Raw genomic sequence first — 27,667 nt, 5'->3', positions numbered from 1 at the left:
GGCTATAAACTAAAAGGAGGGCAGGAAGGCAATTATCCGTGCGCCGCCCTGGAATCGAACCCGGGTCGCAAGAATGGGAATCTTGCATGATACCACTACACCAGCGGCGCGATGATGTCTCCAGGACGCAGAATATTTTCCTGCTCACGCTCTTCTCAAATAGTGCGATATCGTGCTGTGAAGCTTGCAGCCGAGCAAAATGAAGAGCGTCTGTTTCCAATGACATTAGGCTATAAACTAAAAGGAGGGCAGAAAGGCAATTATCCGTGCGCCGCCCGGGAATCGAAGCCGGGTCGCAAGAATGGGAATCTTGCATGATACCACTACACCAGCGGCGCAATTTTTTTTTTAAATACCTTTTTATTGAGACAAGCACGATACATTGTTAAAAGCACCCCGGCTGCTTCAGCCGGTCACAAGTTAAAATGACTTCATTTGAACTAAATCATCAAGCACACTCATCCACGCGGGTGGGTCTTTCTGCACTCGGTACACATCACGTATATAATATACACTTTCCACAAAGTTTTCCCTTGTAGTTGGGACGTTTACATCTGCATTGCGTACCGCCATTCGAGTTTTCCATAAACTATGGAGGCCGAGGAGCATAATCATGTCCTAAGGGACACCTGTGTCATCTGTGTCTGTTGGTAAATAGCGGATTCCAATCGGTGTTAAAGGTAATTCCTTTTTTAGTGTACGTTGCAGGACACCCCAATAGAAGATCACGTCCCAACATTCAATGAACACATGTTCAACGGTTTCTGGCTTTTTGCACAGCAAGCAGTTCGTTGTCCATGGTACAAAAATGCCTTTGTCAGATAGCCATGTCTTTACCTGCAAGGTACCCGTGTGCAGTTTGAAGAAGAATGTCTTTGTACTGGCTTTAACTGGCATCCTTTTAATTCTTTTAAGAACATCTTGTCCTAGGCCTCCAGAGTTTATTATACGATACAGAGGCACTGGCATGATTACATCTATAAGATCTTTGTACAGTTTTTTCTTCTTTACAGTGCTCAGATACTCTTGTGAAAACCGAACCTTTAACAATTGCACCGAGTCAACTTCTTTCAAATAACCTCTAGCGCCACAAGTTGACAATCTCACAGTGGACACTATAAAATCAGGAAGAGCCCTGCTCAGACGCACCTGCATGACTGAGCGCAGGAAGGGGTCCTTCTGATCCCTCATAAACATAAAACGGGACACAATCTGGCGAACAAACAAATGCGCGAGACCCAGACCACCATCTCGAACTGTTCCAACCAATTTGGTTCTTCTGACCCTTTCCCAACTTGAGTTCCAAATAAACACAGCAAACACCCTATGAATTTTTTGCACATTTACACGCGACATAGACAGAAACTGGAAAACATAGCACACTTTGGCAATTAAAAAAATGTTGCATACTGTTGCTCTCGCAAACATCGACAAGTCTCGTCCTTGCCATGCCCTTGCTTTCTCGCTCACTTTTGACGTCGTCTCGTTCTAGTAATCTGCGCTCTTGTTATAGTGCTCGAGAGGCACACCCAAGTGGTTCAACGGCATGTTTGTCCACTGCAGATTCGCGAACAACGGTGGTGTACGATTCCCCAGCTTCCGTGCCAAAAGCCCACACTGTTTGCCCAATTGATCTCAGCCCCAGTTTGCTGGCAAAATCGCTTGGCGACGTCAACACTTTCTTGTACACTCTCGCGGTCACTGCAGAATACAGCAATGTCGTCCGAATACGCAAGAATTTTAACATTAGATGACTTAAACCTGAAGCCATTTATTCGGTCGTTGTTAATAAGACTTAAACAGAAGGGTTCAAGGTACAGTGCAAAAAGCAATGGTGAAAGCGGGCATCCCTGCCGTATGGAGGACCGCAGAGGGATGGGTTCACACAGGTTCTTATTGACAATTATTTGAACTGTACAGCTGCTTTAAACCATTTTAAGCCCGTCTTTTATTATGCTGCCCACATATACATGTTCCAAAACTGAGTGCAGGACATCGTGCGCCACGCGATCAAACGCCTTCGACAGGTCTAGGTGTACCATTGCAACTCGGCCACCGAAGACATCACAGCACTCAAGGATACTTCGAGCGATGTGCACATTTGTGCAGATGGTACGCCCTTTCACTCCGCACGTTTGGTGCGGTCCAACTAGGTCCGTGATGACACTTTGTAAATTTTTGCCAAGAATCTTCATATAGATCTTATAGTCGACATTTGTGAGGGTTATCGGGCGATAAGCCCCCACAGACAGCATTTTTTCTCGGTCGCATGTTTTGGGGATAAGCACAATGTGGGCAGTAGAGAAGGAAGGTGGCATTTGTTTTACATTGTATGCTTCTGCAATCATATGGTATAGCAGCGGGCTGACTTCTTCTCTGAATGTTTTATAGAAAGCAGCGCCTAACCCATCAGGTCCTGGTGTTTTCCCAAGTGGCAGGTCATCAATAGCCTTCTGAACTTCCTCTAAGCTAATAGGCTGTTCTAAGCGCGCACGTTTCTCTTCGTCTAGTCGAGGCATGAGGTGCAAAAATTCGTCCCACAGACTGCCCTTTGCGCTTCTGTCATTCCCTATCAGTTCCTTGTAATGATCAACAAACACTCGCTCGATTTCTTCGCGGTCGGTCGTTATTCTGTTGCGGTAGCGGACCTGTTGAATTTAATTTTGTGCTGCATATCTTCTTTCATCACACAATGCACGCTTATTCGGCACTTCACCAGCCCACAACGTTTCGGCGCGCGCCCTTATCACAGCCGCTCGGTACTTATCTGCCTCCAGTGCTTCTAGCTGGCTTTTGTCTTCTCTGATTTCTTTTATGTACAAACCGGGCACTACTGTTTCCATACTTGTCAAAAAGTTTAATTTGCACTCCAATTCTTTGACTCGTTTCTTTTCGCTTTGATGAAGGATAGTTCCTCGTTCTATCGCTTTCATCTTGACTGTGTTCTTAAAATTTTCCCACTTATCTGCGCAGCTTGCTGATTTGACGCAATGCATTTTGGTTAAGTCTATAATTTGTTTAACGAAGGTTTCATCCTCCAGCAATTTAACATTAAATTTCCAAAGTTTCCAGTTGAAACGAGTTCTACTATGTTTATCCCCAAAGCTTACAATAACAAGGCTGTGATCGTTGAAAGAAACATGTTTCACTTCATGGCTGGAACACATTGTCACAAATCCTATGCTTGCGTATACTCTATGTAGTCTTGCATTGCTACCGCGTTGGAAGTGCGTAAAACATGGCTGCGAGCCTTGAGACAACACCCAGCCCAAATCTTCCATGCCGTGTTCTTGAATTATTGCATCGAGATACTGCGCACTCTGATCACGCACAGGAGTGATCGGCACTGGATCCTCTGGCATGCAAACACAGTTAAAATCACCTATCAAAACGCCGCTGCTCTCGCAGTTCAAAAACACTTTGACCTTTTCAAAAAAACTAACACGTTCCTTGTAATTGTTAGGGGCATACACACAAATCACTCTCCAAGAGCATCCAGAAAGGGTGAAATCGACAACCAGTAACCGACCCTCTTCGGATGTGACAATGGTTTCATTCCCAATTCCAAGATTATTTCTCAAAAATAACGTGCAACCTCCGGACTTTCCAACCGCGTGACATACGCAGACATTATATCGGGACCGAAAAATTTCAACCATGCGATCTGTGTGTTCCTCGCTCTCAATCTTAGTTTCTTGTAATGCGATTATATCCAATTCATGTTCTAAAACGAGGGGGTTGACCTGACACTGGCGCTTCCTCGCCGCCAGTCCACGCACGTTCAGCGTGGCTACGCGTAGTGGCAGTTGAATCTTTTGTTCATTTTTAAACCGCGTGACATACGCAGACTTTATATCGGGACCGAAAAATTTCAACCATGCGATCTGTGTGTTCCTCGCTCTCAATCTTAGTTTCTTGTAATGCGATTATATCCAATTCATGTTCTAAAACGAGGCGGTTGACCTGACACTGGCGCTTCCTCGCCGCCAGTCCACGCACGTTCAGCGTGGCTACGCGTAGTGGCAGTTGAATCTTTTGTTCATTTTTAAACCGCGTGACATACGCAGACTTTATATCGGGACCGAAAAATTTCAACCATGCGATCTGTGTGTTCCTCGCTCTCAATCTTAGTTTCTTGTAGTGCGATTATATCCAATTCATTTTCTAAAAAGAGGCGGTTGACCTGACACTGGCGCTTCCTCGCCGCCAGTCCACGCACGTTCAGCGTGGCTACGCGTAGTGGCAGTTGAATCTTTTGTTCATTTTTAAACCGCGTGACATACGCAGACTTTATATCGGGACCGAAAAATTTCAACCATGCGATCTGTGTGTTCCTCGCTCTCAATCTTAGTTTCTTGTAATGCGATTATATCCAATTCATGTTCTAAAACGAGGCGGTTGACCTGACACTGGCGCTTCCTCGCTGCCAGTCCACGCACGTTCAGCGTGGCTACGCGTAGTGGCAGTTGAATCTTTTGTTCATTTTTAAAGGCACCCACTGCTCGCGCAGTGCTCACCTCAGGGTACCGTGGCGCTGGAGGGGGTTCCGTGTGTTTGAGCACAACAAAGCGCACCGCCTCGCAGCGATCACACGCACTTTCACATTCCATGGCCAAAGTTTGACGGTCAAGCTCACAGTTCCCTTCCATGGTATATCGTCTCCACCATATGACACGCTAATCCGGAAACCGACGGCAGCGCATTACAGCTGTAGAAGCCCTATTAAGGCGCCTCTACCGCAGATCGTATGTCTGGTGGAATATTTGGTCTTGGCCTGTAGGGCGACCGTCGCGTCATTACCGCCTTGGTGGGCGGCTCCTCCGCGGGTGCTCCATCAGTTTGTCGGTCATCTTTCACAGTTTCGAGGTAAGCGCGTTTTGTGGCAGTGACAGCAGCTTCTCCCAATGAGACATCATTATGGTGGTGTTCGACGTGAGGTTCGTCAAGAGTAGGCGGCTGCTTTTCTTGGCTCGTCTTTTCCTCGGAGACGAGTTGCGGTACTGGAGGTGCCTCGGCCAGACTTGTGCCGCTAGGCCCAACACTTGAAGGCTGCGTGCTCTTCTCGACGGTTGCTGCTTTGCTTCCAGCTGCCCTTGATGCTTCCTCAGCCTCCCCCTCGTCCATAACGTGTTCAATCACATCGACGTTCCTTCCTGGCCCGGTCTTGCTTGCGTACGTAGGTACACATTCACTTTCATCGTGACCAAACCGGCGACAGCGCGAGCACCGCGGTACCCGGCAGTCGCGGCGAATATGGCCTTTCCCTTGGCAGCGGAGGCAGAGCGGGGGTCTCCCAGCTACAACCAATAGTGCAGGTTCACCGGCTATTCGCAGTTGGTGAGGTATGTCTTCAGCTGTCACGTTGGATTTCAGCTTCAGACTTAGTACACGGGTTGTTGACCCTTTTTCTGTGACGCCGTGCACACGCCAGCGCTCCTTCGACAGCTCAGCTCGGTCACCTCGCCGTACGGAAGGAAGGCCGCACGCACTTCTTCGTCAGTCACGTTGTGAAGAATCCAGTGCACTTTAACGCGCACCTCTTGCTTGTTGGGGTCAATCACAAGACACCGGTGCTCCTTCACAGTCATGCTCCCGGCAGCAAGCACTTTCTTAACTGCTTCCGTGTTCTTAAACGTGACTGCCCACACATGATTCATTTGAAATGCTCCCAAGGCCACAACCTCGGGAAGCAATTCCAAACGAGCCAGGGCATCCCTGTAGTCCTCGATCCTATACGGCCGCGCTCGAACGTCGCCGTGCAAAAATACAGTATTAAAAACAATATGACCTGTTGGGAGGTGGGGCAGCATAACTTCATAGCCTGTGTCGTTATCATCAGCAGCAAACCTGTTTCCGCGGCTCGGCTGAGCCGCTAACACCGCTCCGAAAGAGCACATGATGACACGTCCGTTCACAGTGGTGGCCGGAAGTGGAATCCACACCAGCGGCGCGATGATGTCTCCAGGACGCAGAATATTTTCCTGCTCACGCTCTTCTCAAATAGTGCGATATCGTGCTGTGAAGCTTGCAGCCGAGCAAAATGAAGAGCGTCTGTGTCCACTGACATTAGGCTATAAACTAAAAGGAGGGCCGAAAGGCAAATATCCGTGCGCCGCCCGGGAATCGAACCCAGGTCGCAAGAATGGGAATCTTGCATGATACAACTACACCAGCGGCGCTTTTTTTTTTCTTTATTGCCGGCTTCGACACACAATACACAACATACAAAAGTGATAAAAAGTGTCAGCAACAAATTTATTCATCTCTACCAAGCTGTTAAGCTGGTCTATCCATTCTGGTGGTTCGGGGAGTGTTCGATACGCTTCCCTCAAACGTACAACACTTTCTATAAAATGTTCCCGCACAGGGCGCACTTCAACATCTGCATTGGTGAACTGCATTCGCGTTTTCCACAAGCTGTGGAGGCCGAGGAGCATAATCGTATCCAGTGGACTATTGTCAGCGTGTAACACTGGAAGGAATGTTATGCCGTACATATCTAGGGGTAATTCTTTTTTCAAAGTCCTTTGAAGCACATCCCAGAAAAAGATGGGATCCCAACAATCCAGGAATACGTGTTCTATGGTTTCAGCTTTCTTACATAGGTAACAGTTAGTTGTCCAGGGTACAAAAAGACATTTTTCATGAAGCCATGTTTTTACTGATAACGTGTTAGTATGAAGTTTAAAGAAAAGGGATTTGACCGAGGGTAACACCGGCATTCTCTTCACTCTGTGCAAAACATCTCCTCCTGGGCCTCCACATAATGGCAGACGGTAAAGTGGAACCGGAATCGTTGCATGCAATAAATCTGAGCACAATTTTTTTCCGCGTGACATTACTCAAGTATTGCATCGAAAATCGTGCATGCAGCATCCCGTATGCAAGTGCCACTTCGCGTAGGTACCCTCTCACAGCCCCACCCATAGCATGGCAAGAGCATACCACATATCCTGGAAGGAGTCTGCACAGTAGGAGATGCACAACTGTGCGCAGGAACATGTCATTTTGATTTCGCAGAAACATAAATTGTGAGACGACTTGCCTCAAAAACAAATGTGCAAGGCCTAGCCCACCTTTTTTTACAGACAGGAACAAGTTTGTCCGACTGGTTCTTTCCCACGTCGATGCCCAAGTAAAACCGGCGAAAACACGGTGCATTTTTTTAATGCTGATCCGAGAGGCACTGAGCACATTCATGACATACCATATTTTTGCAGTAAGAAATAAATTGCACATGGTAGCCCGCGAAAATACAGATAATTGCCTTCCTTGCCACGCATCACCCTTTTCTTTTGCATTTAAAGTTTCATCTTTCTAATACGAATCAGGGTCCCGGTATGCTTGGAGAGGTACACCTAGATACATTGTAGGAATCGTTGACCACTGCAGTCGAGAGTAGTACTCTGGCGTGTCTTCCCAACTGCCGTGCCAGAAGCCATAGCTCGTTTCCCAGTTTATTAACGCCCCCGTAGACTGACAATATTTGTGGACAACATTTGTGGCTTCACAGATGCTATCTTTATCTGAACAGAAAACCGCAATATCATCGGCATAGGCCTATATTTTAACATGCGCTGACTGTAGCCTGAAGCCCGTTACGCTCTCGTTATTTCGGATAGCCAAGCAAAGAGGCTCAAGGTAGAGTGCAAACAACAGGGGCGACATGGGACATCCCTGCCTAACTGACGACTGCACTTGCAGGCTTTCGGTCAGTTCTCCGTTGACTATAATTCGCATTGTGCAGTTGGCATACGCCATTCTGACGCCGTCTGTTATTAAATCCCCAACATTGGAGTGGTCCAATATGGAAAACAGCACATCATGCGACACCCGGTCAAATGCTTTTGCGAGATCCAGTTGGATCATTGCCACACGGTCTACATGTGCGTCACAACATTCTAGTACGCTTCGCGCTACGTGAATGTTCGTGGCGATGCTCTGTCCCTTTATGCCAGAAGTCTGATGCGTGCCAACCAGCTTTGTTATCACACATTGCAGTCGTCTTGCCAACACTTTCATAAATATTTTATAATCAATGTTGGTGAGGCTTATCGGGCGATAAGACCCCACCAACAAACGCTTTTCCGGCTCCTCAGTTTTCGGAATCAGTGTGATATGAGAGGTTCTGAAGGACAGTGGAACACGGTTTTGTTCATAAGCTTCATTGATAGCCTTCAGGAGGATGTGAGCTATTATTGGCTTAAACATTTTATAAAAGGACGCCCCTAATCCGTCAGGGCCCGGTGCTTTACCAGCTGGCAGAGCGTCTATTGCGTCCTCTATTTCTTCGACGCAAATTGGCATTTCTAGTCGTTCCTTTTTTCATCATCAATCTTCGGCATTAGAGGCAAAAATTCTGCTTCAAAATCCCCTACCATTTTTCGCGGGTGACCAAGTAGGTCTTTGAAATGACCGGCAATTAAATGTTTGATAACACTGCCATCCGACGAAACATCATTCCCACTTCGTATTTTCCGTATTTCCTTACGGCTCGCGTATCGCTTTTCGTCCGATAAAGCACGATTTGTAGGTGCTTCAGCGGCCCACAGCTTCTCAGACCGTGCGCGAATAACCGCCACTCTGTACTTATCTGTATCTAATCTTTCCAACTGTATCTCGATGCTCCTTAGTTCTTTGGAAAATGTACCTGGTTGAGCGCATTCTATACCAGTAAGGAATTCTAGTTGCTCACACAGGTGCTTTTCGTTTTGTTTCTGTTCATATCTCAGTTTACTACTTTTTTCAATTGCCTTCAGTTTTACTGCCTGTTTAAATTCTTCCCAGCCCACGGCAACACTTATCGGCTGCTCTGCAAGCAACGTTTTTAGCTCCTCCTCAACGTCCTTAACATAACCCTCGTCCTCCAACAATTTCGTGCTGAGTTTCCATAGGTCCCAATTAAAGCTGTTTTTGCTTTGATTTCTGCCGAAGTTTGCAATCACTAGACAGTGATCACTAAAGCACACTGGTCTAACCTCATACGATGCACACAGCGGCACTAATTCAAGCGATACATACAACCGATCAAGTCGTGTGTGCTTACTGCCTTGAAGATGAGTGAATTGCAGTTGAGTAGCATTTGCAAACACACTTCCTACATCTTCCAAGTTGTGACCGTGAATAACTGAATTCAGGATCCCCGCACTCTTATCCTTCACTGTCAAGCATTTTACACGGTCTTCAGCTCGAGAAACACAGTTGAAATCCCCCAACAAAACTATGACATTTTCACAATCTAGGTACGTCTGGAAACGTTCAAAAAACATTATTCTCTCGGAAGCTATATTAGGTGCATACACACACAAAACTCTGAAGTTTACATCGTAATGTGAAAAATCAACAATCAGGAGCCGGCCACTTTGACACGAAAACAGCGACTGCACATTTATACCAACATTGTTACGTATGAAAAGGGCACAACCGCCAGAGGAACCAACTGAATGCAGTCGGAAAACGTACACCATTCGATCTGTCGCTTCTTGGCTACCAATTCTGGATTCTTGAACAGCTACTACGTGCAGATCGTTCTCAATGAAAAGGCGGTTAAGCTGGCACTGTCGCCTTCTTGCTCCGAGGCCCCGTACGTTTATTGTAGCTACACGTAGTGCTTCAGGGAGGTTGATTGCCATGTCGAAGAAAGGAAAGGACCCTATCTCATGGTGTCTACCTAAACGACAAACCCCGGAACCCCATGCCACTTCTGTATGGCATGAACTACACAAAACTACGGAGGCGGTTTACCCGCCTGGCGTGATTCTACAGGAATGTTCGGACGCGGCTTCAAGGTCGAACGCCTCATACCTGATGTTTTAGTCGGCGGTTCGTCTCCGCCACTGGCACCAAGTTGGGGCTCATTCGGAGCGAGTTGCTCGTGCGGCCGTTTTCCGACCGTTTGGCTGACCGCTGTATCGAGAACGTCCATGGGCTGGTTGTCGCTAACCACAGAGTCAGATAATGTCACAGCCGCACCATTCGGCACGACGGCGACGGCCGATGCAGACTCTGGGGAAGACTTCTCGGGCGTTGCGCCAGCGACAGGTTGACACTCCAGTTGATCCGTCTGTGGGGCGCCCACCGTGGTCTCTTGCAGCGACGATACATTAGCCGCTCTCGATGCCTCCTCCGCGTCGGCTTCATCCATGAGCAGTTCGGCAGCGTCTACGCTGCTCACGGGCCCGGCGACGCTGGCGTACGTCCGAGAACACTGGGTCTCGTCATGTCTGAAGCGACGGCAGGAACCGCACCGTGGAATTTGGCAGTCGCGCCGAATGTGGCCCGTGCCTCGACACCGCAGACAGAGGGGAGCCCTGCCCGCAACGACCACAAGGGCTAGCTCTCCAGCGACGTTCACCTGGTGGGGAAGGTCGTCCAGTTTCACGCCGGCATTCAACTTCAACATCAGCAGCCTCGTGGTCGAACCCTTATCCGCCACACCCTGTGCGCGCCACCGCTCCTTAGATATGTCGGTCACTTTGCTGAACGGCGCGGAAGCGAGCCGCACGTCCTCGTCCGTAACCTTGGGGGCTGGGCAGCAGCCAATGTAGTAGCTTCATTCGGATGTCTCGGTTCGCCGGGTCAATCACGAGGCATCGAGCAGATTTCACTTTCAGCTCACCCATTTGCACAATCTTCTTTACGCCCACGTCGTCCTTAAAGGTTACGGCCCAAACGTGGCTCATGCGGTACGCCCCGAGAGCGATAACTTCCGGCAGGAGCGATAGGGGAGCGAGCGCATCCCGGAAATCTTCCACCCGGTATGGGCAGACCCTGATGTCTCCGTGCAAGAAAACAGCGTTTAGAACGAATCGTCCTGTAGGCAAACTAAGCAATACGACCTGGTATTCTTCACCCGATGGAAAAAATCCTGTCACCGCGGCTCGACATGGCCGCTGTAGCCGCTCCAACGGAGCTCGTCATAACACGCCCGTCACGCTCGGTGGCTCGGCCACGACTGCCCCAGCGGCGCGATTGTTTCTCCAGGACGCAGAATTTCCCTTGCTCACAGCCTTCTCAAATAGTGCGACGTCGTGCTGTGAATCTTGCAGCCGAGCAAAACGAAGAGCGTCTGTGTCACTGATATCAAGCTATAAACTAAAAAGATGGCATAAAGGCAATTTATCCGTGCGCCGCCCGGGAATCGAACCCGGGTCGCAAGAATGGGAATCTTGCATGATACCACTACACCAGCGGCGCTTTTTTTTTACACCTTTTTTTTTTATTGCCTGGCTTTGACACAAATACACCGCATTGGAACTCAAAACAACAGGAACAAAGGAATAATATATGTACACAAAGGTAGTTAGCGTTGCCTAACACCCACTGAGGGGCAGGCATTGTCATGTTAAAATTCCTTGAGCACCGTCAAAGGTTCCAGCTTCGACAGCCACTCAGGAGCACATTGTTGCAATTTAAGCACGTCGAGCCATCGCTGCACACTTTCTCGGAAATACATGCGGGCTGGCCGTGCATCTGGATCGCAGTGATAACCAGCCATTCGTGCGCGCCATATACTGTGGAGGCACATTAACATAACCTGGTCTAACGGCATATCATCGTTATTATCCAATGGCAAATACCTAATGCCATGGGAATCAAGTGGCAACTGTTTTTTTATTGTCCTTTGCAGAACATCCCACAAATATACCCCCTCCCAGCAATGCAAAAATACGTGATCTATTGTCTCTGGCTGTTTGCAGATGAGACATTGGGCCCCCCACGGTAGGAACATACCCTTCTCCTCCATAAATGATTTTACACTCAAAGTACCGGTATGTAGCATAAAGAAAAACGTTTTAGCTCCCGGAGCAACTTGCATTTTCTTTACGCGTTTTAATACATTACTTCCTGTGCCTCCATAGTATAAAGCTCGGTACAAGGGCACCGGGAACACCACTTCACAAACATCCTTGTATAATGTTCTCCTGTTAACATTACTTAAATACTCTTTCGAAAAACGTGCGCTTAAGAATTTCACGCTCAAAACAATTTCCCTAAAGAATCCAAAAAGAGAACCCGGCATACATTGAGTATAAACTACGAAATCAGGCAACGCTCGACCAAGTCTTTGTTGACACACTGTGCGCCGGAATGGATCGCTGGCATCCCTAAAAAACATAAACCGGTTGACAATCTGTCGCACAAACAAATGACCCAGACCAAGCCCCCCATGCTTCACCTGCCGGAACAAATTTGTCCGACTGCACCTCTCCCAACTCGAGGCCCAAACAAACACCGCAAAAACTCGATGCAATTTTTGCACATTTACACGGGAGCAATGCAACACTTGCATAACATACCATAACTTACTAATTAAAAACAGGTTGCAAACTGCGGCTCTTGCAAATATTGATAATTGAGCGCTTTTCCATTTCTCCGCTTTTCAAGGGTTTCTTTGACCTGCTCTAGCCAGTATGGCTCGCATTCCTTGTAAAATTTCAAGGGCACACCCAAGTACTTTGCAGGCGTTGTAACCCACGACACATTAGCGAAAGAGTCGGGGGTCAGCTGCCATTCTCCGTGCCAAAATCCCAGGCACTTACCCCAGTTAACTTTACTCCCTGTGACTTTGCTAAAATGTTTTACCACATCCACTGTCCTCTTTATACTCTCCTTATTTACACAAAAAACCGCAACGTCGTCTGCGTAAGCCAGCAATTTGACTTCTGACTCCTGCAGTCGAAAACCATCAATGTCATTGTTTTGTAGAATGCTTAAACACAATGTTTCAATATAAATGCCGAACAAAAGAGGGCTGAGGGGGCAACCTTGGCGCACCGAACGTCGTACGTTGATGGGGGCCCCCAGTGACTTATTGACAATTAATCTCGTAGTGCAGTTACGGTACGCCAAAGCCACTCCCTCTCGAATAACAGAGCCGACATTCACATAGTCTAATATACTGAACAGAATAGTATGCGCCACACAATCAAAAGCTTTCTCCAAGTCCAACTGCAGTAACGCAACACATGCATGAGTTGCATCGCAGCATTCGAGCACACTTCTCGCTTTGTGAATGTTCTGAAAGATAGATCGCCCTTTGATACCGCACGTTTGGTGAGGGCCCACTAGTTCGCATATAACCGTTTGTAGATTGCCAGTAAGCACGTTCATATAAATCTTGTAATCAACGTTTGTCAGAGCAATGGGCCTGTAAGACGACAACTGCCTAAGCTTAACTGGTTGGTCAGTTTTCGGAATAAGTACTGTGTGCGACAATCCGAAAGACGCAGGCAGTGCCTTCAGTTCATACGCTTCATTAAATAAGGCACACAACAAAGCAGATAGCTGTTCCTTGAACGCTTTATAAAAAGCCGCACTCAGGCCATCAGGCCCGGGTGATTTCCCTGGGTTTAAATTTTCTATTGCCTGCTGCACTTCTTTTTCGGTTATTGGCCGCTCCAGTCTTTCTTTTTGTTCGTCATCAATTTTTGGCATCGCGTCAAGAAAGGATTCTTTAAAACGGTCCAAATAAACCTCTCGGGACGAAAATAGATCTTCATAATACTCCCGGAAAGCTTTCGCGATTCCTTCGTTATCGGTTTCTGTGCGTCCTGCCCAATCTACCTCTGCCACGTGATTTCGCCTTGCATTTGCTTTTTCTATTCCCAACGATCTTTTTGTCAGCGTCTCATCCATTGCCAATTTTTCCGCTCTCGCACGTACCAGTGCTCCGCGATAACGGTCTTCGTCATTCAGTTGAAGTTTTTTATTTTTCTAACGTCGTTCATGTATAACCCTGGCGTGTTACACTCCAGGGCTAACAATTTATCTAGCAAAGATCTTAAATGCATTTCATTTTGTTTTTCTTGAAACCGTATGCAGCTGGCCTTTTCTATAGCTTTGATTTTAATTTGTTGCCTACAAAGTTCCCATTCTTGACCCAGTTCATGGGTGTCCTCCTGACAAATTTTACCAATTTCTTCTTCTACTAGTCTGTTGAATTGCTCGTCGTTCAGCAGTTTATTATTTAACTTCCACAATTCCCAATTAAAACCGCTACCTCCCTTTCTTGTTCCAATTGTACACAGAACCATGCAGTGATCTGAGTACGTTACCGCCAAAACATAATAATCCTGGCATTTTGGAGCCAGTTCTACGGACACATAAATCCTGTCAAGGCGGGCGTGGCTAGCACCCTGAAAATGAGTATACTGAACCCGTCGCTCGCTCGTGAGACACTCTGCAACGTCCACCAGTGCAAACTCGTCAATCAAGCACGAAAGTACCTCTGTGCTACGATCCCTAAATGTACGATGGATAGTTTTGTCACCGGAGCTCAGTACACAATTGAAATCTCCCAGAAAGACAAGTTGCTTATCCGTGTTTAAATACTCTTCAACAAAATCAAACAAAGCAGCACTCTCATCAACTACCGTAGGTGCATATATACAAACAGCACGCCACTCAGCCGAGCAAAAACTAAAATCGAGGACCACACCCCGACCCGACGGAAAAGAAGCATGCGACTGCACTACAAGACCCGGCAACTTCTTCACAAACAGGACGCATCCAGCAGAAGTACCGACTGCATGGCTGACAACTGCGTAAAACCGCGACGTGAAACGTTGCACCATGCTCTCGGTCTCTTGTTCACCCTCGACTTTTGTCTCTTGAACTCCAAGTATATCAATGTCATTTTCATTTAAAAGGCGCAGGACCTGGCTCTGCTTCCTTTTCGCTGCTAGACCTCTCACGTTAAGGGTCGCAACCTTTAGTGACAATTCATAAGCCATTTTCTTAGAGTGTAAAGAGGCCAAGAGCATGGTGCTTACCTTTCACGTCTAGCATGGCGCTAGACGCTTTCGTTGACGCCAGAGCCATGAGGTTGGACTGGCAGACCTTGTGACAGGGGCGGCTTTTCGGCAGCTCTCCTGTCCGTCGAGACATTCGGTCTTGGTTTGAAGGTCGCCCTCCTCCCTATTGGCGTTTTTATCGGCGGCTCGTCGTTGCTAGCTGCCTCTGCCTCGTTCGTCGCACTGGCGCTCCCGTCGTGGGCACGCTTCGCAGGGCCCTGGACGTTGGTCGCTCGGCCGCTGCTCCCTTCGAGGGTCCCCCGTCTGCCCGCAGGCTCCGAAAGCTCAATTTTTGAGCTCTCGGCATCGCTCACCCTTTCTTCCTCCGATGGTCCGTTGCTTGGCAGTGCCACTTCCCTGTCTCGTCCACCGAGCATCTCGTCCCCTCCCCCCGGGGGCACCAACATGCCTGCCGCTGCTGTTAGCTTTTCAGCTTCTCCGATCCCTTTTGCGGCCTCCTCCGTCTCTGCGACATCCATTTGGTGCTCCGTCATGTCCGCCCTCGCTGTTGGTGCAGCAGCCACTGCATACGTTCGTACGCAATCTTCCTCGGAGTGGCCGAAACGCTTACATGTCGAACACCGCGGAATCTTACATTCCCGGCGCACATGACCGGTCCCGCGGCAGCGCAGGCACTGCATTGGCCGCCCAGGCACCACAACAAGGGCCAACTCCCCTGCTACTCTTATCTGGTGAGGCAGGTCTTCTACCCTCATCCCAAGCTTCAACTTCAGAAGCACGGTTCTCGTTGTTGAGCCCTTTTCGTGCACGCCCTGGACTCGCCACCGCTCACGGGCCACTTCGGTCACCTCACCGAAAGCCGCAAAAGCAGTTCGGATATCCTCATCCGCCACGCCGTGCAACATCCAGTGGAGCCGTAGCTTCACCTGTTGGTCCTCCGGGTCAATGACGATACACCGTCGACCTTTCACTTGAAGCTCCTTGAAGGCTAGCAGCCGCTTGGTTGCTTCCGTGCTGTTCAAAGTCACCGCCCAGACATGGTTTATTTAGTAAGCCCCCAAGGCCACCACGTCTGGGAGCGTACCAATCTTGGCCAGGGCGTCCCGGAAATCTTCAACCCTGAAGGGTCGCACTCGTACGTCGCCGTGCAAAAAAACTGTGTTGAAAACAACACGTCCGGTGGGCAGGTGCGGCAAAATTATCTGATATTCCTTATCGTCGTTTCCGTTAAGCCTGTTACCGCGGCCAGCCTGGGCCGCAATCGCCGCTCCGCCGGAGCTCATGATTCACCGTCCGTACACGCCGGTGGCCGGAAGTAGAATCCACTACACCAGCGGCGCGATTGTTTCTCCAGGACGCAGAATTTCCCCCGCTCACAGCCTTCTCAAATAGTGCGAGGTCGTGCTGTGAATCTTGCAGCCGAGCAAAACGAAGAGCGTCTGTGTCACTGACATCAGGCTATAAACTAAAAAGATGGCATAAAGGCAATTTATCCGTGCGCCGCCCGGGAATCGAACCCGGGGGGCAAGAACGGGAATCTTGCATGATACCACTACACCAGCGGCGCGATGGTTTCGCCAGGACGCAGATTTTTTTCCTGCTCCCGCTCTTTTTAAATAGTGCGATATCGTGCTGTGAAGCTTGAAGCCGAGGAAAATGAAGAGCGTCTGTGTCCACTCACATCAGGCTATAAACTAAAAAGAGGGCAGACAGGCAGTTATCCGTGCGCCGCCCGGGAATCGAACCCGGGTCGCAAGAATGGGAATCTTGCATGATACCACCACACCAGCGGCGCTTTTTTTTTCTTTTGTTGCCATACTTTGACAAACACTGCACACACAAAAAACAAAAACTTCATTCAATCTTGACACCAGCAACCTGCCAAGAGCTGCTTGACAGGCCTTGTCATGCTTAAAATTCTTTGAGCAGGCTCAAATTTTCCATCCTGGGTAGCCAATCAGGGTTACATGATTGTGATCTCACCACTTCCACGAATCTGTGCGCATTCTCCTTAAAGCACATGCGGGCTGGTCGCGCGTCTGGGTGGCAGTAATAACCCGCCATCCTGGAGCGCCATATACTATGGAGGCCCCAGAGCATTACTTGGTCCAACGGGAAACCATCCTCATTTTGAATGGCCAAAAATCTGATGCCGTACGGATGAAGCGGAAACTCTTTTTTAATGGTTCTTTGTAAAACATCCCAAAGATACACCCCCTCCCAACAGTGAAGAAATACATTATCAATAATTGTTTCGGGCACTTTGCATATTAGGCAGTGCGTACCCCATGGTAAAAATAAACCTTTCCCCTCTAAGAACTTTTTAACTGGTAGTGTTTCTGTATGTAATTTGAAGAAGAAAGTTTTTATTCCTGGCTGCACTTGCATTCTTTTAACTCTTTTCAAAACGTCCCCACCGTTGCGTCCATTGTACATGGCTCTGTACACTGGCACTGGAAAAACAACATCACACAGATCACCGTATAGCTTTTTCCGCTTCACTTCACTTAAGAATTTTGTCGAAAAACGCGCTGTAAGAAATTTCACGCTGTCAGCCACTTGTTTAAAATAACCGAAGATTCTCCCTGGTAAACTCTTGGTACCCACAACAAAATAAGGCAAAGCACGGTTCAATCTTAGTTGGCACACAGTTCTTAAGAAAGGGTCACTAACATCTCGGAAGAAGAAAAACCTGCTGACAAGCTGGCGGAGAAATAGATGTCCTAGCCCGAGACCACCGTCTTTCACACTTCGTAACAAGTTCGTCCGTTTGTACCGTTCCCAGCTCGATGACCAAACAAACACAGCTAGAATACGATGCATCGTCTGTACATTTTCCCGGGAACAGTACAACACTTGCATGACATACCAGAGTTTGCTTAAAAAGAACACATTGCACACCGTCGCTCGTGAAAAATTGATAAATATGCCCCCTTCCATCTATCTGCTTTTTCCTGTATTTCGTTCAGTTGTCCTTTCCAGTATGCATCACAGTCCCTGTAGCTGTTTAATGGAACTCCTAAGTATTTTGTGGGGGTTGTTACCCAGGACACATTTGCAAAAAGCTCTGGGGTCGATGGCCAATTGCCATGCCAAAATCCCTGACACTTTGACCAGTTCACTTTGCTTCCGGTTGCCTTCCTGAAACTGTCGACACACAGCACTGCCTCGCGTATACTATGCTGATCCACAGCACAGACCGCTAGGTCATCCGCGTATGCGAGCAACTTGACTTCAGCTGCCTGCAACTGAAAACCTTTAACTGCCTCGTTTTGGATAATGTTCACACACAGTGTCTCTATGTAGATGGCAAACAAAAGTGGGCTGAGGGGGCAGCCCTGGCGTACCGAGCGTTGCACCTGAATGGGGGCCCCCAGACTCTTTTGGTAATGATTAATCTAGTAGTGCATCCACGGTACGCCATGGCCACGCCCTCTCTGATTACTGAACCTAGGCTCACGTGATCCAGAATCAGTTCAGTTCAGTTCAGGCGTTCAGTCGTGTCCGACTCTTCGTGACCCTATGGACCATGTCACGCCACGCTTTCCGGTCTCTCACTATCTTCTTAACATCACATAGCTTCATCTGCAATGCCTCGAGAATGCCATCTAACCATCGCGTTAGCTGCCTACCCCTTCTCCGGCGACCCTCAACCTTTCCCAACATCAAATCTTTCCCCAGCGACTCCTCTCTTCTCATCAGATGACCAAAGTAGCTGAGCTTTAACTTTAGAATTTGACCCTCCAATGAGCAGTCAGGGTTTATGGTCGACAATACCGACTGATTTGATCTTCTGGCAGTCCAAGGAACTCTTAAGAGTCTTCGCCAGCACCACAATTCAAACGCGTCAATTCTTCGGCGGTCAGCCTTTTTCACAGTCCAACTCTCGCATCCATACATCACAACTGGAAAGACCATAGCACGGGTTATACGGATCTTGGTTGGCAGACTAATGTCTCTGCTCTTTACTAGGCGGTCAATGCTAACCATTGCTCTCTTTCCCAGAAGCAGGCGTCTCATAATTTCATGGCTGCAGTCTCCTTCCGAGGTAATCTTGGCGCCCAAGAACAGAAAATCTGTCACAGCTTCCACTTCTTGTCCATTGATGCTCCAGGACTTGATAGGGCAAGACGCCATGATCTTCGTCTTTTTAATGTTCAGTTTAAGCCCAAACTTCTCACTCTCTTCTTGTACGCGCATCAGTAGTCTCTTGAGTTCCACTTCATTTTCTGCCATTAAAGTGGTATCATCCGCATATCTAAGGTTGTTGATACGTTTTCCAGCAATCTTCACTCCAGCTGATGACTCGTCCAGACCGGCCTTCCTCATGATGCACTCTGCATATAGGTTAAATAGGCAGGGCGACAGTATGCAGCCTTGCCTCACCCCTTTCTCAATCGGAAACCAATCAGTAAGACCATGCCCAGTTCTGACTGTGGCCTCTTGCCCTTCATAAAGGTTCCTGAGGAGACAGATGAGGTGAATTGGAACTCCCATCTCTTGGAGAGCTTGCCACAATTTGCTGTGATCTACGCAGTCAAACGCTTTCGCATAATCAATAAAGCAGAAGTAAATGGGTTTCTGGAACTCTCTTGCTTTTTCCATGATCCAGCGAAGGTTGGCAATTTGGTCTCTAGTTCCTCTGCCCTTGCGAAACCCAGCTTGCACGTCCGGAAGCTCCCGATCCACATACTGCTGCAGCCTACCTTGCAGGATTTTTAACATCACCTTGCTAGCATGCGAAATAAGCGCAATCGTGCGGTAGTTGGAACAATCTTTGGCACTGCCTTTCTTTGGAATGGGGATGTAAACTGAGTGATCCAGAATACACAGCAATATTTCGTGGGCTACACAATCGAAAGCCTTTTCGAGGTCCAGTTGGAGGATGGCTACACATTTATCCATTAGTTCACTACACTCGAGCACCGATCATGCCGTGTGTATATTTGTCATAATTGACCACCCCTTTATATCACACGTTTGGCGAGGACCAACAATATTTGTAATAACTGACTGCAATCTTCCAGCTAACACTTTCATCAATAATTTGTAATCTACGTTTGTCAAAGCAATTGGCCTATATGCTGTGACTTGCTTCAGCTTTTCCTCGTCATTTGTCTTGGGAATAATAATAGTATGAGACAGTCCGAAAGATTGCGGCAATCTATTCACTGCATAGGCTTCATAGAAGAGCGCTGTCAATATTGGAACTACTTCGTTCTTAAATTCTTTATAAAAAGCCGCACTTAGGCCGTCTGGCCCAGGCGACTTTCCCATATTTAAACCATCGATCGCTTTTTCTACCTCGATTTCTGTGATTGGCATCTCCAATCTTTCCTTCTTATCCTCGTCTAGTCGCGGCATAGCTGCAAGAAACGTTTGTTTGAAAGCTTTCATGTCGACCACATTTTTGCTGAACAGTTCCTGATAATATTGGAAGAAACCATGCCTGATATGATCGTCTTCCGACGATAGCACGCCGCCCCAATCGATCTTATCAATGCGGTTTTTCTCGGCATGAGCGTTTTCAATTCCCAGTGCCCTTTTCGATGGCGTCTCGCCATTGCCCAATTTTCCGCTCTTGCACGCACTAACGCTCCTCGGTATCTGTCTTCTTCTATCAGGTTAATCTGTTCTTTTATTTTTCGAATATCCGCTATCCATCTGCCGGGTGCCTTACATTCCTGTTCGTGTAGTTTTGCGAGCGAAGCCTTCAGCTGGGTTTCTGTAATTTTCTTCTCGTACAGCAGGCAACTGCATCTGTCAATGGCTTTAATTTTAATCTGTTCCTTGCACAACTCCCACTGTTTCCAGATTTCGAGCAAAGTCCCTGGCCTCAGTTCAATCAATTCATTCAATACCACGCGTCTAAAGGCATTATCCTTAAGCAATTTATTGTTCAATTTCCATAACTCCCAGCTAAATGCATTGCTTCGTTTTTTTTGGTGCCGAATAAGCACTGCACCAAACAGTGATCCGTGAATGTCATAGGGACAACTCGGTATTCATTGCATGAAGGAATCAAATCCAGCGACGCGTAAGTTCTGTCCAGACGCGCGTGGCTAGAACTTTGGAAGTGCGTGTACTGAACGGCACGCGGTCCTTCCAAGGAATCAGCCACATCCTCCATATTCCATTCGCTTATTAACTGGCATAACATTTCAGTGCTCTTGTCTCTGAATCCGCGTGTGCTGGTTTTGTCTCGAGCATTCAGTACACAGTTAAAATCGCCCAGCAATTCTGCCTGCCTTTCTGTACTTGACTGCTGCATAACATTTTCGAAAAACACTGTTCTTTCCTCCACACAGTTTGGAGCGTACACACAAATAATGCGCCACTCAACACCGCTGTATACGCAATCAACCACTACACACCGTCCAGAAGAGCATGAGGAGTAGCCCTTTACAACCAGACCAGGCAGCTTTTTTGACAAACAATACACACCCGGCCGATGTCCCAACTGCGTGGCTAACAATGGCGTAAAATCTAGCCGTGAAACGTCGCGCCATGCTCCCGGTCTCTTCGTCCCCATCAACCTTAGTTTCTTGCATGGCAAGCACGTCAATATCGTGGTCAGTTAAGAGCCGGTGCGCCTGGCTCTGCTTCTTTTTGCCTGCCAATCCCCTGACATTTAACGTGGCTACTCTTAAGGTGGTTTCGGGCGCCATTTTCATCAAGGGTGAAGAGACCGAAAGCATGGTGCTTACCTTTCCCGTCTAGCGCGTTGCTAGACGCCGTCGTTGGATCCATCCCCGTCAGGTGCGAGCGGCTGACCCGGCAGCGGGGGCACTTTATCCGCTGCCCGTCGCTCTGATGATATGTTTGGCCGCGGACGTAGCGTGGACCGCCGGGATTATCCCGTTTTTGCTGGTGGTTCGTCGACGCTGGCGGCTGACGCCTGGTTACCTTCGGGTTCGGACTGTGTGTGGGATCGCTTGGCTGGGGCTGGGACGCCTGGCTTACGAACACCGCTGGTGTCCTAGTGCTCCTCCCCATTATCCTGTTCTATACCGTTTGCCGGCTCAAGTGACGTACCTTCCTCATTGCTAGGGAGCTCAGGTGCAGAGTCCGCTCTCCCCACATCCCTCGCAGCATTGCCGCTTTCTGCCGAGTCCACCGACGAATCCGTCTCCCGTGTCTGCGTTCGCACCTCTCCGGCACCCTTCGCCGCCTCCTCCGCCTCGACCACGTCCATGGTGAGCTCCGCCGACCGTTCCGCAGTTCCATGTCCCGCGGCCGAAGCGTACGAAAGCACACCGGCAGCCTCGTCATGTCCGTAGCGTCTACACTTTGGACAACGCGGCACCTTACATTCTCGTCGAACGTGACCGGTACCGCGGCAGCGCAGGCACTGCATCGCTCGCCCAGGCACCACGACAAGGGCCAGCTCTCTGGCCACTGGCAGCTGGTGAGGTAAGTCATCGACCTTAATGCCTGGTTTCAATTTCAGGAGCACAGTCCTCGTGGTGGACCCCTTCTACCTGACGCCTTGAACTCTCCACCTCTCCCGGGTCACCTCAGTCACATTCCCAAAAGCAGCAAAAGCCGTCCGGATGTATCTATATCTGCATGACGCACCTGCATTCGTGTTTTCCACAAAATATGGAGGCCAAGAAGCATAATTAAATCAAAAGGTGCATCATCGTTCGGCACTGGTAGGAATCTTATACCGTAAGGAGTTAATGGAAGCTCCTTTTTAATTGTCCTTTGGAGGACGTCCCATAGAAAGACAGCATCCCAACCCTGTAAGAAAACGTGTTCAATTGTTTCCGGTTTTTTGCTCAACAGGCAATTTGTTGTCCATGGGACGAAGATACCTTTTTCATTCAGCCAGGTTTTAACAGGGAGCGTATTAGAGTGAAGTTTGAAAAGGAACCTTTTAGCAGATGGCCTCACGGGCATCTTCTTAACTCTTTTCAAAACGTCCTGCCCTGGGCCTCCACAGTGGAATGCCCGGTAAAAAGGCGCCGGTAGCATCACGTCAATGAGATCTTTATACAGTATTTTTCTAGGAACATTGTAAATGTAATCAAAAGAAAACCGCACTTCAAGCAACTTGCACGAAAAAACAACCTCGCGCAGGTAGCCAGTCACAGTACCAGGCATGTTTTCACATGACACAATCCATTCAGGGAGCAGCCTCTGTAATCGCACTTGCATCACAGTTCTTAGAAAGGTATCTTTTTGATCACGGAGGCATATAAATCGCGAAACCACCTGACGCAAGAACAGATGTGCAAGGCCAAGCCCGCCCCTTTTAACAGAAATAAACAAATTCGTCCGGGCGGTTTTTTCCCATGTGGATGCCCAAATAAAAACAGCAAAAACGCGGTGCATTTTCTGAATTGAGGTTCATGAGACACACAACACATTCATGAGGTACCACAGCCTCGAAATAAGAAAAACATTGCAAATAGAAGCGCGCGAAAACATTGAGAGTTGCCTTCCTTGCCACGCATCCGCTTTTTCTTTCGCTCTGGATGTTTCTTCCATCCAGTGCACGTTGGGATCTTGATAACATTCTAAAGGCACGCCTAGATATCGTGTTGGGAGAGCAGACCATCGCAGCTTGCAGAAGAAATCAGGTGTCACGTCCCAATCACCGTGCCAAAACCCAGAGTTTTTCTCCCAATTGATCTTACATCCGGTTTGATCACAAAATGTTTGGACGACACCCGTGGCTTCACAGATGCTCTTTCTAGTAGCAGAAAACAGCATATCTAGCATCAGCATATGCTAGCATTTTCACGTGTGCTGATTGCAGCTTGAACCCTAAAATGCAATCGCTATCAATGATAGCCAAGCAAAGTGGCTCTAAATACAGTGCCAACAGCAGGGGTGAGCGCGGGCAGCCCTGCCTTACCGATGAACGTACTGCGATGCTGTCAGTCAGTTCACCATTCACTATAATACGGGTCGTGCAGTTCGCATACGCCATTTTAACACCCTCCACTATGACGTCACCAAGGTTAGAATGCTCCAAAATGGAAAACAGAATTTCGTGAGAAACACGGTCAAAGGCTTTCGCCAAATCTAACTGCATCATGGCTATCTGACCACCGAGTGCATCAACACATTCTAGTACGGTTCTTGCCACATGTATATTCGTGGCAATGGATCGACCCTTGATGCCGCACGTTTGATGAGACCCAACCAATTTCTTTATTACGCTTTGCAGTCGTTTTGCCAAAACCTTCATGTACACCTTGTAGTCGACATTGGTGAGGCTAATCGGTCGATATGACCCCACCAACAGTCATTTCTCCGGATCATCTGTCTTGGGTATTAGAACAATGTGCGATGTAGAGAAAGACAATGGGACAGTATTACGTTCATAAGCTTCAGTGATTACACAGAACAAAAACTGAGCCGCATACTGCTGAAAAGTGTTAAAGAAGGCAGCGCTTAGACCATCCGGCCCAGGGGCCTTCCCAGTTGTCAGGTCATCTATTGCAGATTCTATCTCCTGCAACGTTATCGGTGTTTCTAGGCGCGCTTTACTTTCGTCATCCAGTGCAGGCATCAGTCTTGGAAAATCTGTTTGAAAGCCGCCTACAGTCTGAGGCCTAGCGCTAAGCAGTCCTTCGAAGTGCTCTGCTACCGCACGCTGAATATCTTTAGCATCTTCTGTGATATGGCCGGCATACCTTATACTCCTTATTTCTTTCTGGCAGGCGTATCTTTTCTCGTCTTCTAGCGCTCGTTTTGTCGGCACTTGTCCTGCCCAAAGTTTTTCAGCCCTTGCACGTATGACAGCCGCTGTGTATCTTTCGCTGTCGATTGTTTCCAACTCATTTTTAAGCTCTCGTATTTTACTGGCGAAATGCACTGACACAGAACTTTCCATGCTAAAAAAAAAACTGGAGTTGTTCATTCAGTTCTTTTTCTTTCTCTTTATGCCGCATCTTACTGCTCTTTTCTATGGATTTCAATTTGACCCACTCTTTGAAGATATCCCATTCCTCTGCAAAACTTACTGGTCGCATAGCAAGACGATTTTCAAACTCGGTCTTAACTTCCGTAAGGAACTCTTCATCGGCGAGAAGTTTGGCATTCAGTTTCCATAGGCACCAGTTAAAGCGCGATTTCTTTCCTGCCCTACCGAACACTGCACTGTTATGACCGTGCATCATCCGCACTTGCGCGCTCTATTGTTCGCCTGTGGGTATGGATATGTGCTGTTGGTGCAAGGGCGCTAAGTGAGCCTGTTTCCATGAATCCTTTTGTGTGAGCCGGTTTTGCTTTGTTGAGACCCTGCAAATGCCAAATTGGCCCTGTCAAGGGAACGTCTTGAAAAATACAAAGAAATGTCGCCCTGTGGGAAATAGCCGGAAGTGCTTTCGTTCAATTGTTCACCCTTCCCGTCGAGAAGCGCTATCGTCCAGTGAGGAATGCCTACTGTCCAAAGGAGACGACAGAGTGAAACGTCCGCTGACGTACAGGACAAGAAAGGAGCAAGGTGATTACGGCCATTAGAGGATTTCCCGGGAATGCAGGAAAGATTTGCAATTGCTGGAAAGGTACAATGCTGGGAGCAGTATGCGGCGCGCACGTGCACTTGGGTTTCTGAGAAGGAAATCCACTTACCGGAACCAGCATATCGAATCTTTGCTTCAGAATAGAAATGTACCCCCTCGCCGTTCCCAAGCTCTTCCCGCCAACAAGTGACCACGCCCAACGAAACAATGCCGGACCAGTCAGTGCATCAGACCATCAGTGCAGTGATGTGTTCGATTGGATGCCGATATCTGAGGGGCGTGCCCTGGAACTGGTTGGTCAGCATCTTCAGAGAGGGGCTGGACATGGGGGTTTTAAGGACATTGCAGAGCACGAAAAGACGCTCTGAGCCCTGGGTAAACGGCTCATCCAAACGCTTCTCGCTATGAACTCTTAACGCTTGCCATTTTGCTGATGTACCCTTCTTTTTCTTGTAAATAATCATGTAAATAGTTTTCTCAAAGTGCCATTAAACCTGCTTGTATATATTTTACCAACCTCGAAGTTTCAATCCTTCATCAACCCCGAGTCTCTGCACGCTACCAAGTGAATGCCGGGTCAACTTAGTCCCAGCGTCACGACAACTGGTGACCAGCGGTGGGATCTGAATCTACAAGCCACAACATCTGGTGATTGGAGGTGGATCTGAGTCTACAAGCCACAACATCTGGTGATTGGAGGTGGATCAGAATCTGCAAGCCACAACATATGGTGATCGGACGTGGCATCTCAAGCAACAAGCAGAGCAACAATCGGCCAATAAGAGAGCAGCTCGGAACATCGATCGCATGTGTGGGTGAGTGCTTGGCTTTTCTTCTGATGTGGACCAGGTTCTAGAACAGGGTTAGTTTTTAGAACTGGTAAAGAGTGTATAAACGCCTTTAGGTTTGGTAGTTTGCACAGTTGTTTTGGAAGTAGCCGACACTCGGAGCGATCATGGACCTACAAAAGCTGCAGAAACCGGAACTGTTGCTATTGTGTGAGGAATTGGGAATTGATACAAGTGGTTTGGCACGAAAATTCTTGATTTTAAAGGCAATCAATGATTTGGGAGCCGATGATGAGGAGCTCAGTGAAGCATGGAACCTCATCGGACAAAAAAAGGAGGAGCAGCTCAGACAGCAGAAAGAGCAGGAAAAAGAGGAAAAGAGGCTTTAGCGTGAAATTGAGAGAGAAGCAAAAAGGCTGGAGCAAGAACTTGAGCTCCGGAAATTAGAATTAGAGTTGAGCAAGAGGTCGGGAAATTGTCCCTAGCTAGCGATACCTCTTCTCAACAAGGAGGCAGATTTCAGGATGTCAAAGTACATGCAGCCATATGTGATATCAGGGGATATCGGTCTGTATTTGGTTAAGTTTGAGCGAACCTGCGAAAAACTGTCCTTCCAGCGAGACACTTGGTCTCTGAGATTATTGAAGGTTCTGCCCTGCGAGGCAGCGGAGGTTGTCGCGCGGCTAAGCAAGGAGGACGCGGACAACTACGAGAAGGTCAAGGCTTGCCTTCTGAGAAAGTATGGGCATAGCGCCGAGGCATTCAGACAACGTTTTCGGAACGCTACTAAGTCCAGGGACGAGAGTTACCCTGAATTCCTGTACAATTTAAGAGTCAATTTGGGCGAGTGGCTAAAGAGCACTGATTCCTACAGTGATAGGGACGCAGTAGTCGAGCGAATTCTTTTGGAGCAGTTTTATAACTGCCTCCCAGAAAAAGAAAGAAATTGGTTACAGGACCGAGGCGGCATTAAGTCGGCAACTGAAGCTGCCGAACTCATTGAGGAGTATGCTTCGCGCCGACAATTCAGCAACCCAGCAGTGGATAGGCCCCGCAATCCCAAGTTGAGTGTGAATAACCGTCAGGAAAGGCCCTTTGCTAGAGTTGGAAACGAAGAAAGGAAGGTTTCTTCAGGCAAACTCCCTGGACAGGACGGCAGTGAGAAAAGTGGGGAAGTGACCAACGCGCAAAACACAAAGAATAAGCTTTAGGCTAGGAAGCCGCTCACATGCTTTAGGTGTAATGAGCAGGGTCACATTGCCGTCAACTGCCGGAAAGAAAAGATTGCTTTCTCGTATGTCAGTGACTGCGATGAAAATATGCAGCTTTTGGAACCCTACCTGCATGCCAACGGGAAGCCTTGCAAGGTACTGCGCGATTCGGCCGCAACGATGGATGTTGTCCACCCGGCGTATGTGTCGCCTTCCGACTATACAGCACAGTGTGCATGGATCCGCCAGGTAGTGGAGGAACAGAGTGTGTGCTTGCCAATCGCGAACGTGGTCATCGAGGGCCCTTTCGGCAAGTTAACAACCGAGGCTGCCGTTTCAGGAAAGCTTCCTAAGTGCTATCCGTATTTGTTTTCCAACAAATCGGACATGCTACTGCGAAAGAGGGGCATCCTTTTCTGAGACAGAGTTGTGCA

At 48.2% G+C, this 27,667-nt stretch overlaps 6 non-coding genes and 2 pseudogenes across 6 annotated transcripts; all 8 read right to left on the bottom strand.

Annotated features, from left to right (window-relative positions):
* Nucleotides 1-39: 39 nt before the first annotated feature.
* Nucleotides 40-110, bottom strand: TRNAG-CCC (transfer RNA glycine (anticodon CCC)). The gene has a single exon. It is a non-coding gene; the product is annotated as a tRNA-Gly (tRNA).
* A 157-nt stretch (nucleotides 111-267) lies between these two features.
* On the bottom strand, nucleotides 268-338 carry TRNAG-CCC (transfer RNA glycine (anticodon CCC)). The gene has a single exon. It is a non-coding gene; the product is annotated as a tRNA-Gly (tRNA).
* Nucleotides 339-4,722: 4,384 nt separating this feature from the next.
* Nucleotides 4,723-5,897, bottom strand: LOC146187201 (uncharacterized; annotated as a pseudogene).
* Nucleotides 5,898-6,108: 211 nt separating this feature from the next.
* TRNAG-CCC (transfer RNA glycine (anticodon CCC)) lies at nucleotides 6,109-6,179 on the bottom strand. The gene has a single exon. It is a non-coding gene; the product is annotated as a tRNA-Gly (tRNA).
* Nucleotides 6,180-9,727: 3,548 nt separating this feature from the next.
* Nucleotides 9,728-10,920, bottom strand: LOC146187199 (uncharacterized; annotated as a pseudogene).
* Nucleotides 10,921-11,125: 205 nt separating this feature from the next.
* Nucleotides 11,126-11,196, bottom strand: TRNAG-CCC (transfer RNA glycine (anticodon CCC)). The gene has a single exon. It is a non-coding gene; the product is annotated as a tRNA-Gly (tRNA).
* A 5,056-nt stretch (nucleotides 11,197-16,252) lies between these two features.
* On the bottom strand, nucleotides 16,253-16,323 carry TRNAG-CCC (transfer RNA glycine (anticodon CCC)). Its single transcript has one exon. It is a non-coding gene; the product is annotated as a tRNA-Gly (tRNA).
* A 157-nt stretch (nucleotides 16,324-16,480) lies between these two features.
* Nucleotides 16,481-16,551, bottom strand: TRNAG-CCC (transfer RNA glycine (anticodon CCC)). Its single transcript has one exon. It is a non-coding gene; the product is annotated as a tRNA-Gly (tRNA).
* Between the last annotated feature and the right edge of the window lie 11,116 nt (nucleotides 16,552-27,667).

The sequence above is a fragment of the Amblyomma maculatum genome, chromosome 6, assembly GCF_055883805.1.
Source record: "Amblyomma maculatum isolate TAMU_Amacu chromosome 6, ASM5588380v1, whole genome shotgun sequence".
NCBI classification, from domain to species: Eukaryota; Metazoa; Arthropoda; class Arachnida; order Ixodida; family Ixodidae; genus Amblyomma; species Amblyomma maculatum.
This window is presented reverse-complemented; position numbering and strand designations above follow the sequence as displayed.